The 13,401-nt window shown below is 36.6% G+C and overlaps 1 pseudogene; it reads right to left on the bottom strand.

The window, feature by feature from the left end:
• Positions 1-6,290: 6,290 nt before the first annotated feature.
• Positions 6,291-13,401, bottom strand: part of LOC123822828 — a 79,938-nt pseudogene continuing 72,827 nt past the window's right edge.

The raw sequence follows: 13,401 nt of genomic DNA, 5'->3' as shown, positions 1-13,401 counted from the left end.
TCACCTTAGATGGGAAATGACATAAACTAGGTTGTGATTACGTGGAATTCTGGGAGTAAGTGAGACCCAGATGGAACCAACTTAAGGTTGCTGAGGAAACAGAACAGAACCCACATAACATCCCTGCTCTAGAGAGCATCTGGCACAGCACAGCCTCCAAGTCAGAGACAGGGAAGCTAAGTTGGTCCAGGTCCCAGGCAGTAATTAGCATTGAAAGGGAAATATTACTCGAAGAAAGAGGACTATGGTCACGGCACTGGGAGGTGGCAGAATCATTTGAACCACACCAGGTCTTTTGGAGATGGTAAGAAAGAAGAGAAAGAGAAAATTGCCTCAGATAATTTTCCTGGATAAATTTGCCTTGGATAATTTGGGGGTAATATCAGAGACTGGAGAAGATCAGAAATACCCCAGGCAAAGGTGGTATAAAAGCAAACAAGCAAATTCAATCTTCCTCTCCATCCTTAATCTTGATAGGATAGATTTACCAAGACACTGACTGAACTGATTGATTGCCAAGCTCTGCTTCTCTCCAGACACCTTTGCAGTTGGCCTTAACACTTTATAGGAACATTTCTGAACCTGATTCATGAATGGTAAGAAAACTCTTCACAGATCTGATGGCCAGGGTACAGTCTTACTTGAAAGGTACCACAACTCCAGATCTTGGATGACCATCAGTTAAAAAAGGAGATGAACATGCAATAAATACAATTTACTTTTTTTTAGTTACAAGGTGTTTTTTTCCCTGATATTATTAAGTTGAATTTCCATGAGATGGATTTTGGGGGGGGCGGGGGGAATGGGAAAGACAAATATAAGCATTAATTATATTTCTTGCACTTGCCAGGCAAAATGTCAGCACATAAAGTTAGGCAATATTACTTTCCATTCTGGAGATCAGGCATTGAAACTTGGAAACATTTCAAGACTTATCCAAGATCACTTAGAGGCAGAGATCACATTTAAACGTGAACTGGCTTGATTCCAAAGACCACGTTCCTTCTAAATACACTGCACTGACTTGATGCCAAATGTCAAGAACGTTTTAAAATTAATGGAGGCACAATATTCCAAACCAGTGTGGGCATGAAGACTCTCTAATTTAATTGGTCAGTTTATGAGTGAAATTTTGATTTCTTATGTTTAAACTTACAGTAAAGCATATGATGAAGAGATATAAAGATGGTCGATAACGCTAGGCATGTTTATGCTACAGGAGAAAAGATTTAGTGGGAGGCAGGAAAAAACAGTATTTTGTTAATTACCATGGGGATGAGAAACTAAGCTTACTCTCCATGGCTCCTAGGATTCAAAAAGGAAACTAAATGGGGGTGGGGGATAGGGGTGCAGGTAGGGCAGATTTAGCCTTCATTTAAAGGAGAATTTTCTAACAGAGCTGTCCTGTCCTGAGATAAAATGAGTCATTCGAGATAGTAATCAATTCCTTATGTGGGAACTTTTCAATAACAGGCTAGACCATCATTGGCTAGGCCATCATTTTGGGAGCTGAACTATTAAATAGATGGTAAGGCAAAATGGTAATTGACCTGCTTTCCAATACTCTAACACATACATATTTTATAAGATTTTTCCTAGAGATTGACTGAAATACTATACATAGATGTACTTCAAAAAATATGTTTTGGGGTAAAAAGTTTATTTTATAGATTTATTTTCCATAATAATTTTAATTTCATTCATAAATTTTATGAAAAAATAGCTGAAATTAGAATTTAATAGTAATAACTTTTTTAGCTTTGATAGCTTTAATATTTTTTAATATTTTCTATGTATTATAGAAGAAATAATGAAAGAAAGTGTTGGTAGTCTTTCACAATTAAAAAAAAAACTTCTAAATTCTTTTAATGAGACATACTAAAGTTAAAGTAACCTAAAACAGAAAACCATTTATGTTACATAGCAGTTAATATGTATAAGTTATATAAAAGCTCACACAAATATATAACACAAGATATATTTTGAAATTCTTAGAGATAAATATGCAAAGTCTAATACAATATGTACAGAAGTAAATACAAATAGTAAACTCAGTTCCATGGAAATTGTTACTTTTTAGTAATAAATGAAATATTAGATAAATCAACTTTGGAAATACTACTGCACCTACTAAATTAACAGTATTATAAAGATGATTGTACCCAGGTACACATGAACATATTGGGAATTTATACATATACACTCTCTATAAGTAATTGTAAACTTGTCAAGTGTTTGTTAAGCAATATATAATATCATTTCTTTGGTATGGAGGGAAGTTTCTCCACAGTCCTCCCTCCCTTTTGTACATCTTGTGAACAGATGCACCTTTGTTGTGAATAATCTTTTTAAGGACATTTAATAGCTAACATCTTGGAAGATGGGATTAGTGCCTTTGTAGTGTTTAGCATCATCAAAGTAATGTTCCCCTCCAAGAAGATGGTCTTGTGCTCACTGCTTGTTATAAAACTTGTGTTGTTGAGAAGATTGAAGGCTCCCCGCCTGCAGCACAGCCCCTGCAGGTGCCAGCTTGGGCAGCTGGGACAAGAAAAATGTATGATCTGGCTGTCTCTGGTTTAGTGAATATTAATTACACTGTCCTTGGTCTCTGACCCAGACATTGTGTGCCCTCTCCCAGCATCCATGAAGCTGGGGCAGACTGACTTATTAGTTCACAAATAGGGTAAAAGTTCAGTTCTTGACATTTGGCATCAAGTCAGTGCAGTGTATTTAGATGGAACGTGGTCTTTGGAATCAAGCCAGTTCATGTTTAAATGTGATCTCTGCCTCTAAGTGATCTTGGATAAGTCTTGAAATGTTTCCAAGTTTCAATGCCTGATCTCCAGAATGGAAAGTAATATTGCCTAACTTTATGTGCTGACATTTTGCCTGGCAAGTGCAAGAAATATAATTAATGCTTATATTTGTCTTTCCCATTCCCCCCCCAAAATCCATCTCATGGAAATTCAACTTAATAATATCAGGGAAAAAAACACCTTGTAACTAAAAAAAAATAAATTGTATTTATTGTATGTTCATCTCTTTTTTTAACTGATGGTCATCCAAGATCTGGAGTTGTGGTACCTTTCAAGTAAGACTGTACCCTGGCATATCTAAAATAAACTTTTTACCCCAAAACACATTTTTTGAAGTACATCTATGTATAGTATTTCAGTCAATCTCTAGGAAAAATCTTATAAAATATGTATATGTTAGAGTATTGGAAAGCAGGTCAATTACCATTTTGCCTTACCATCTATTTAATAGTTCAGCTCCCAAAATGATGGCCTAGCCAATGATGGTCTAGCCTGTTATTGAAAAGTTCCCACATAAGGAATTGATTACTATCTCGAATGACTCATTTTATCTCAGGACAGGACAGCTCTGTTAGAAAATTCTCCTTTAAATGAAGGCTAAATCTGCCCTACCTGCACCCCCTATCCCCCCACCCCCCATTTAGTTTCCTTTTTGAATCCTAGGAGCCATGGAGAGTAAGCTTAGTTTCTCATCCCCATGGTAATTAACAAAATACTGTTTTTTTCCTGCCTCCCACTAAATCTTTTCTCCTGCAGCATAAACATGCCTAGCGTTATCGATCATCTTTATATCTCTTCATCATATGCTTTACTGTAAGTTTAAACATAAGAAATCAAAATTTCACTCATAAACTGACCAATTAAATTAGAGAGTCTTCATGCCCACACTGGTTTGGAATATTGTGCCTCCATTAATTTTAAAACGTTTCACTTAGATTTCAGTCTTGTTTGTCAAGTGTTTCTGAGCCCTGTCTCAAAATCACATTCTCCTTTTTCAGGGAGAGGAAGAAAAGGTGATTTGAGGGAAAAAATTCAAGTCCTAGACTTGACTTATTGGATTCAGCCCAAAAGACAGTCAGGGTATTTGACACTTTGATATAAAAATACATTACATCTGTAAATCCATATCTGGTATCACCTAAATTGCATGACTATGCATATGTAAATTTCCTATTTGTAGAGAGACACAATAGTGGATAGGGTAGGATACTATACGTTATCAAATGATATAAGACCTTGCCAATGCACTGTCTATGATGTTGGAACCAGATAGAATTTTGTAAAAAAAAAATTTAAGCTAAATATATAGATAAAGGATATCCATTATAGTCAGATTTTAATAAAATTCTATGCTTGCATTTTATTAGATATTTAAAACTATGCTGACTCAGGTGGTTTGCTACAAAAACAAGTGAACAGAGCATAACATGGTTCTAGGTCTTTCAGCAATTAGGAAAAGAGGTTTTCCCAGGACATGAGGCCTCAGAGCAAGCAAATAATGATAGAAACTGAAGACAAAATATGCTCTGTGGTCATATCTTTCACTAACAGAATTTTAAAAAATTTAGGTACTCATTTTTGCATATAAAAATCCTGAAAGGTAAAAAGATTTTTTAAAAAACAAGTTGTTAGAAATGCCCAAAAATAACCCCACCACTTTCACACTTATTATAAGACATGATTAACTCACCCTTTAGACATTAGGCAAAGCATATCTTAATTATCCAGCAGTATTACTGGCTGCCCTCCACATAAATTTTAAGAATGAAAACAGATACGATAATATTTATGCTAATATTTCTTATCTATGCACAACGGCTAGTTGTTTCCTAACACCTTCCTCTTCTTTGTCCATAATAACATAATTGTAACTGAACAAAAGGCTACCCCGCTAGAGGCAATGTTTCTCAGCCCCCTCCCCCTACAACTAAGTGTGGTCATGAGACTAAAATCACAACAGGAGTGTGAGGTTAATGGCAACCCCCTCATCACTTAATTAAAATGAAATTGATGCACATCATTTGGTGTTTTTTTTTTTATCACCTTCCACGGGTGGGAGGTGACCCAGTTCCAACCACACAGGCAGCATACTTACTACCTGTGAAGGTGGAGGAACTTGGTGGAAAGTTCCCAGATACCTCCCGGAGCAGGCCTGCCTCATCAACTGTGATGAGGCAGACTGTTAAGTTTAAAAAAGTTGAATTATATTGTATTTAAATAACTATATTTGGGGATCTCATTGGTAAAAGCAACTTAGATTTAAGGAATACAACTATCACCATCCTATATCAATACAATATTATGTACTATAAAATTCTTAAAGGAAAAAAATGATTTATTTACCTAGTCTAAGGACTGGCTCATTGCAGCATTAAAAATATATGCATTTATAAATCAACCTATAAACTGAAAATCAAATAAAGACCAATATAGAAAATATATGCATTGAATAGACCATCAAAAATTTTCTCTAAAGAGTTACCAATATTTTTTTCAGTCTACCATGCCATTTCTTTTTCAGTCCACCATCTCTCATTTCACACATGAAGAATTGGGCTAGATCAAGGTCACACAACAGATATCTGATATATTAGCAGTGGGAAGAAATAAAATATACTGAATAAGAGGAGATGTTGGAGAATGAAATATGACTTAAAATCCAGGCCCTGTGATTTACTCTGTTACTTCCAACACAATATTTAGTGTCTTTAGATCACCTCAAGTATAAGATGGTATTTCCAAGTACCTGTTGCAATACAGCAAACCATCCCAAAATGTGGGGGCTCAAAATAGTTTATGATTTTCTCTCCTGGTTATGTTTGTTGATGGAGCATAACTGGCAGTTCTCACTTGGGGGTCTTCCAAGAGTTGCAGGCAGTCACCTGAAGACTTCATTAGGCTGAATGCCCAGGATGACTTACATATACGCATGGCAGTAGATGCTGGCTATGGGCAGGGAAGGGAGCTCAGTTAGGGCTATCAGCTGTGGGCATTCTATGTAGCTTATGTTCTCAAAGCATTTGACACTAGATTCCAAGAGGGATTGCCTCAAGCACAGAATTTACAGAAGGCCCAGGTAGAAGAAATGAGGTTTCCTATGAACTAACATTGGAAGTACCCACATATCATTTCAACTATGTACTGACCAAGCTAGTAACTCAGGATAGACCAGATTTAACAGGAGGAAAATTAGACTCCAGATCTTGATGTGAAGATAAGCATGCACATACAGACAGGGAAAAACTCAGAGGCAACCCTTTTGAAAATTATTGACCATGGTATGCCCTATGGCCATTATACTAACATTCCTCCCATGTGCAAAATTTACTCATCCTCCTCCCAGGAGTCCTAAAGACTCATCCCATTAGGGAAGTGGCTCGAAGCCCAGGATCTCAGCTAAATCAGTCTCCAGTGCAGTACCTGTGGGACAGCTTCTCTCAATATGCAGACCTGTAAACCATTAGGTTTCTTTCCTTATCTGTCTGCCATATACCTAATATTCTGAAAGATGCTTTTACTTCTTGTTTAACTTTCAGGCACCTCGAGTTCAGATGTTTCATTGACTAATTGCTCAATCTGAGAATGAGAAAAGGAAAGATCTAAACTTTCTCTAAGACCTCTTAATTTCATCTTCCTCATAAGCTAAACTTGCTTCTCCAAGTTTAGGAGATCCAGGTTTATCTTCTGCTCTGCATTTTAGTTTCAATATCAAAATCATCACTTATATAATGATCCTGTTTGTCTTCTAGATCATTTTTTTCATGAGAGGTTTTTTTTTGAAATGGTGTCTTTAATTGTTACAATGATAGTATAGCTGAATCAATACTTTCCATTCATCCTATTTCAGTGTTCACTTTTATTTTAAAGGTGTGAAAAGGTGTTGGGACAGCTCCCACATTTAGTGCATAGGGTCCCCTTCAAATATCACTCCTTCAAAATCACCACCCTTAAAACCAGGAGGTTGGTAATCTGGGGGTGCACCTTCATCGTAGTAAAAATGTTTCATGGTCAAATACCATTAGGTAAAGATCCCAGATTTTGCAGTAGAATATAAACCATGCAAATAAGAATATTTGCTTTCTTGGTGTCAGTAATGACATACTATATTCAATGCTTTAGTTTTTAATTATGAATCCAATGACTGGCCCATTACTGGTGTACTTGAATTGAAACTGGTAACATTCTGAAATTGTCTGAGGATCTTCTTGGTTGGTATATACAACTAATACAATTCATCCCTAGATATTTTTTCTGTAAAGCACCATCTACTTCACTAATTGTGTAGATCTTGGAAAAATTAATCTTCTCTCAGAATTTTGACACAAATATCGAGTTCCAGTGAGGGGACAGTGGCTCAAAAGGTGCCAGAGACATACAGGGAGAGACTGAGATATGTGGCTTTGGCATGAGGTCCATCATTGTCCCTGTGTCGAGCCCTCTGCTCATGCAGCCTTTGTGGCACAGGCAGGCATCAAATCTGAATATCACATCACCTTTTCTTCTGTCTGTCTCAAATCTTCCCCTGTCTTTCTTTTATATAGACAGTTGTCATTGGACTTCGGGCTCAGCTGGATAATCCAGGATGAACTCATCTCATGATCCTTAATCATCCACAAAAAAAATTCTCTTTCCAAATAAGGTACCATGAATTGGTTTCAAGAATTTGACAATGGGGGTATCTTTATGAAGTGGGGGTGGTAGACATCATTCAACCAACCACACCTTCATTAAATATTCCTCACAAACATGATTTCTAAAGAAGTGAAACAGTCTCTTTTCCTGGTCATGATTCTCTGTCCCTCAAATGAGTTTGAGCTTAGTGTTCTTTTAGTGTGAGTGGGGGTGGGGGGCGGGGAAAGGGGAGGAATAAAGAGGCATCCAGCTGTAAAGGGGAGGAATAAAGAGGCATCCTGCTTCACAAAGATTGGCACTTTTCTCAAAACCATCTCAAGTAAACTACTGGTTCTTTGAAAAATGTTCTAAGGACTTCTAGTCAAGATGGAGGCATAGGTAAACATGCCTTGCTTCCTTGCACAACCACAAAAGGAGTTACAACCAAATCTCAAGACAAATTACACCAAGAAATGTAAGAAAATAGAACTGTATGGAAATCTGACAACCAATGATTTAAAGAAGCCGTAATCATCCAGATGGTTAGGAGGGGCAGAGACACAGAGAAAGGGGAGGAGAGGCTAGGACACCCAATGTGGCAAAGAGAGGTGACGGCAGGAGTGGAATTGACATGGGTGATCTCACATCCATGTGTGGTGGATAAAAATCAGGAGGGATACCTTGGGAGTGAGCAATCCCAGACCACACAGCCCAGAGTTCCAAGGTTGGAAAGATAAATTCCCATAACTTCTGGCTGTAAAAATAAGTGGGTATTGGGGCAGTAGAAGAAACTATAGGATGTTCAGTGAATTTCACTTAAAGGACCCATATGGTCTTAAAATGCACACAGACTTAGTTACTCTGGGATTCAACACCAGGGCAACACCTGAAATGGTTTCAGTCACATAAGGGGAATGGGTGAAGTGACTGGAGATGACAGACAAATCCCAGAAGCCAGGCAGTGGGCACAGTCCCCTCTCTGAGCCCAACCCCTACACAGAGCCACAAAGCAGAGAAGTGGGTTGCCCCACTCTGGTGATTACCCACACAATTTACAGGTGACTTTTATAGGGAGTCAAAGCAGTGCTACCAAATACACAGGAACAAACACAGGGAGGCTGCCAAATTGAGAAAAGAAATATGGCCCAAATCAAAGAACAGAACAAAATTCCAGAAAAAGAACTAAATGAAACAGAGATAGCCAAACTATCAGAAGCAGAGCTGCAAACACTGGTGATCAAGGTGCTTAAAGACCTCTTTGAGTATGGCAACAATATCAAGAAAAAAATGAAGATTACACTAAGTGAAATAAAGAAAAATCTACAGGGAACCAACAGTGAAGGGTAGGAAGCCAGGATTTGAATCAATGATTTTGAACATAAGGAAGAAATAAACATTCAACTAGAACAGAACAAAGAAACAAGAATTCAAAGAAACAAGGACAGTATAAGTACACTCTAGGACATCTCTAAATGTGCCAACATCTGAATCATAGAGATGATGGAAGAAGATGAACAAGAAATTGAAAACTTGTTTGAAAAAATAATGAAAGAAAACTTTCCTAATTTGGTGAAGGAATAGACATACAAGTCTAGGAAGCACAGAGAGTCCCAAACAAGTTAGACCCAAACATGATAACACCAAGACACATCATAATTAAAATGCCAAAGGTTAAAGATAAAGAGAGAATTTTAAAAGCAGCAAGAGTTACCTACAAAGGAGTTCCCATAAGATTATCAGCTTATTTCTCAAAAGAAACTTTGTAAGCAAGATGGGACTGGCAAGAAGTATTCAAAGTGATGAAAAGCAAGGGCATACAACCTAGATTGCTCTATCCAGAAAAGCTATCCTTTAGAATTGAAGGGCAGATAAAGTGCTTCCCAGACAAGGTAAAGCTAAAGGAGTTCATCATCACTAAGCCATTATTACATGAAATGTTAAAGGGACTTAATTAAGATAAAGAAGATCAAAATTATGAACCTTAAAAAGGAAACAAATTCACAACTATAAACAATTAAATCTTAAAAAACAAACAAACAAACAAAACTAAGCAAACAACCAGAACAGAAATAGAATCATAGGTATGGAGATCATTTGGAGGGTTATCAGCTGGGATGGGGGGAGAGAATGTGGGAAAAGGTGCAGAGATTAAAAAGCGTAATTGGTAAGTACAAAATAGAGAGGGGGATTTTAAGAATAGTATAGGAAACAGAGAAGCCAAAGAACTTATATGCATGACCCATGGACATGAACTAAGGGGGGCATTGCTGGGTGGAAGGGGGTACTGGGCAGAGGGTGGGAAAGGGGGAAAATTGAGACAACTGTAATAACATAAGCAATAAAATATACTTAAAATTGTTCTAAGGATGTTTACTTAATTTTATGACACATTACCAACAGAAACATATGAAAAAAGCTTTCTATCACCAAAAGCAATATTCTTAGGACAAGGTGGAAGTGTGAGCAAGTCTTTACTCTTTCAATTCACTGGGATCTACTGTCTGTAATACTCACAAATGACTCCAGGCTTGAGCAACATACAAGATAAATGTCTAATCTATGCACAGAACCTTGAGTAAATCATGACCTGAACATCTGGCATGGTGTGATATTAAAATGGTATTGCTTATCTTTCTGCAATAGGCGTACTGTATCATCACCAGGGATGTTAGAAGCTTAGTCAGTTTTCCAACAACAGAAGTGAAAAACTAATTTTTGCTAACCAAACAAAGGACCGTTTCTCTATTCTTATCTAACACAACACTCTTCATTTTCTTTCCCAAAGCATATATAGCTTAGGACTACAGGAGTTATGAATACCAATTACAATAAGACACACAATTTGAGGTTTAAAAAAATAAATTTGTCAATCTGTCTTTATGCAAGTTATCATATTTCTAGGAAAACTGATCACAGATAAGTGAACAATAAGAACTCCAAGATTTTAACTCCTGTAATGTATATCATACTCAGGAAGAAGCAGCAAAAAATAAAAAATAAAAAATAAAAAAAATCAACTACAAAAATTGTAACAAAACAAAAACACCTGAAATCTGCTTTAAAAATCTACTGAATTATTGAATGTCTTGCATTGTCTTTGTTGTTGCCCCTTATGCATACACTAAGACAAATAATTGGCAATAGGAAAAAATAATACATTGTAGATTTTAGTTTCCAGTTTAGTTATTTTTTTAAAATCTGCAGATGTCTTTCCTCTTAATTCAGTATTAATATCTTCAGAGTGCCATCTCTATTTCACATTCTCTCCATAACCTTCATCTGTATGCCTCTTTAAACACAAAGTTAACTTACAAAAACAATTTGCTTTACTGGAGGGAATAATACAGTGCATATTGATGTGGAAAACTTCCATCTCTAAGGGGTTCAGGACTGCAAAGAAAGCAATAACAAACTGAGTATCTCTCTCTCCCTCTCTGTCTCTCCACTACCCCTGCCATTCTCCTGTGATCTCTTCTGCTCACCCTTTGTGATTCCCACCCCCCTGCTTCCAAATGAGAGCCCAGCCGTTTGCATTGTGCTGCAGTGTGAGGGGTGTCAAGGACATTTTCCTAAGCAACAAACAGGCCCATTGATCATTGTTTTTCTCACTGTTTGCAGAGAATCTCTGGGTAAGAGAAGTGTCCTTCCCACACAGAAGGAACTGACAGTGTCACAGGTTTTGGCTTTTTGGAGAAACATGTTAAGCTTATTAAGTGCATAATATTCAGCAGGTTAAAATAGTTGTTTGCTTTTCATCATGATTGGCTCAGTGAAAGAATATATATATATTCTTCCATATATACAGTATTTTCATGTCTAAATATCCAAAAACCTAAATGCAGATTCTTTGTATAGCAAATATAGGGAAGAAAGATCTTTACCCCTGCAGTTCTGTATTGAATGACAAAACAAAAACACTCAGGCATAACCATTTTAGTCTGATAATGGCACACTTTGGAAACAAAAAGAACAAAAGCAAAGAACACTCAAATTACCATTTGCAAAATAGCCATGAATTTTTAGTATACACCATGAACCATGGAAGCAACACAAGTTTCACTTTAAAAGCTTCGGATAAGCTTTTAAAGTTACAGATCTGCAACACAAACACATTTAAACCTAGGAAGACATCCTGTTGCCATGACAATATGATACACTAGCTCCCTGCCAGGATGGATCGTGGGCTTGGGAACACGATCACACTGCTGTACTTCAGGGTTCTCTGACAACAACATGCTGCCACTAAATCTTACTAATTCATTGCTCAGATGTTTGATTTTAGTCTTAAAAATATAAGGCTGCAGGTAAATGACCTAGCATGAATGAAAAAGTGTTACATAGACTTTTTCCAAAATATATTTGCATCTAATGTTTGTAACATGTATAAATGTACTCACAAGGTTTTAAATTAAAGATACAAAGGTAGTATTGTTCAAAAAATGAGAAATATTGTTTATCAGAATCACTAGTTTTTAATGCTTCCATAAAAAGAAAGCCATTTTCTAATCTGAAATCCCAGAAAAACTTACTGTGATGTATTTTTCATTATACAGCAATTACTACATATATGTTTTAAAAGACAAAACAGAGAAACAGAGGACAGGCCCTAACTTGTCACACACACACACACACACACACACAAAAAAACATGAATAAAAAAGAATCTCTTTTGAGGCACAAAACAAGCAGGGAAAGAGGTTTCTTTTTGATCTAAGATTGATGGCAGTTTATGACTAATCCCTCACCTTATTCCCATTTTCTGCGATTTTCCTTGTCTCCTCCTTTTCTTATTATTTTGAAGTTGATAAGAAACAAAAGACTAACCTGCATTATTATTAATTCATTCTCTCAGTAAACATTTACAAAGCATTTTTATTTTTTAGCAGAAAAAGAGACCAGGGAAAAATAAACTCACCTAGTGAGGGAGGAAAATGTAAAAAAAAAAACAAAAAACCCTTTAAAAGAATCTCCTTAAAGGCTGCAGCCCTGGAATGTAAAGGATTCTGTAAAATCACAAAGGAATGTAGTTCTCAGAGCCTGTTGGTACCGGTAAAACTCCAGAGGGGAAGTTTTGTTTGAGGTGAGTATTTCTGCAGACAATGAGTGGTGAAAGAAGGGCCATTTCAAAGAAGGAGCACGTACAAAGGCACAGGTTTTTAGAATTCATACTCTATTCTGGAAAATCCCAACAGCTCTGTCTACCTGGAGTGAGGTGCACTTGATAAAACAGTAGGAAAAAGGTTTGCCATAATATGAAGTTTGTAGTTTATAGCTCAGAGTACAGGAACCAATCAAAAAATTAACCAACCATGGGAAAACAAAGTCCAAGAGGTGTTTTAGAAAGATCACTTTGAACAGAAGACAGGAGGGTTCGTTTGGGTTGAGGTGAGATTGAAGATGTGAAAATTAAGAAGCTATTTTAACAGTGCAAGTGAGAAACATTTGAACAAAGACAGTGTCTACAGAGAGATTTGGGCAATTTTTGAGTGGTAAATTTAACAAATCTTTGTAATCTATTGAATGTAGAAGCTAAAGAAGAGGAAATATTTCTGGCATTTCTGGTGTGAGTGCTGTTACAGTTTTCCCCAATGAGGAATGTAATTCAGGAGGCAATCATGACCATCCTTACCTCGTGAATTACAGAAAAATCCCAACAGTTAACTACTGTATGAAGTCAAGAGAGAAGATCGGATAGCAAATCATGCAAACAGCTACACTGAAGAACTATAGAGAGGAGGACAGTACAACAAAGGAAAACAAAGGGATGGCCGGAAAGTGGTAGCCTTTTTTTTTCAACAAAGGCATTACAAAAAAAGGAAAGTCTGCCATATTAAAATGTATATAAATGTTTCTATTGTGATAAAGATATTAATGTAAAAACTATAAATAATATTTAACACTTTATAGTACATCCTTGAACTACATTGTGTAGGCATCATCTGATCTCCAACAAAAATCTGTGTGACTAGATTAG

Source organism: Phyllostomus hastatus, unplaced genomic scaffold (genome assembly GCF_019186645.2).
Source record: "Phyllostomus hastatus isolate PE091 unplaced genomic scaffold, TTU_PhHast_1.1 phas_contig_432, whole genome shotgun sequence".
Taxonomy (NCBI): domain Eukaryota; kingdom Metazoa; phylum Chordata; class Mammalia; order Chiroptera; family Phyllostomidae; genus Phyllostomus; species Phyllostomus hastatus.
The sequence above is the reverse complement of the archived record's forward strand: the minus strand, read 5'-3'. Positions and strand labels throughout refer to the sequence as shown.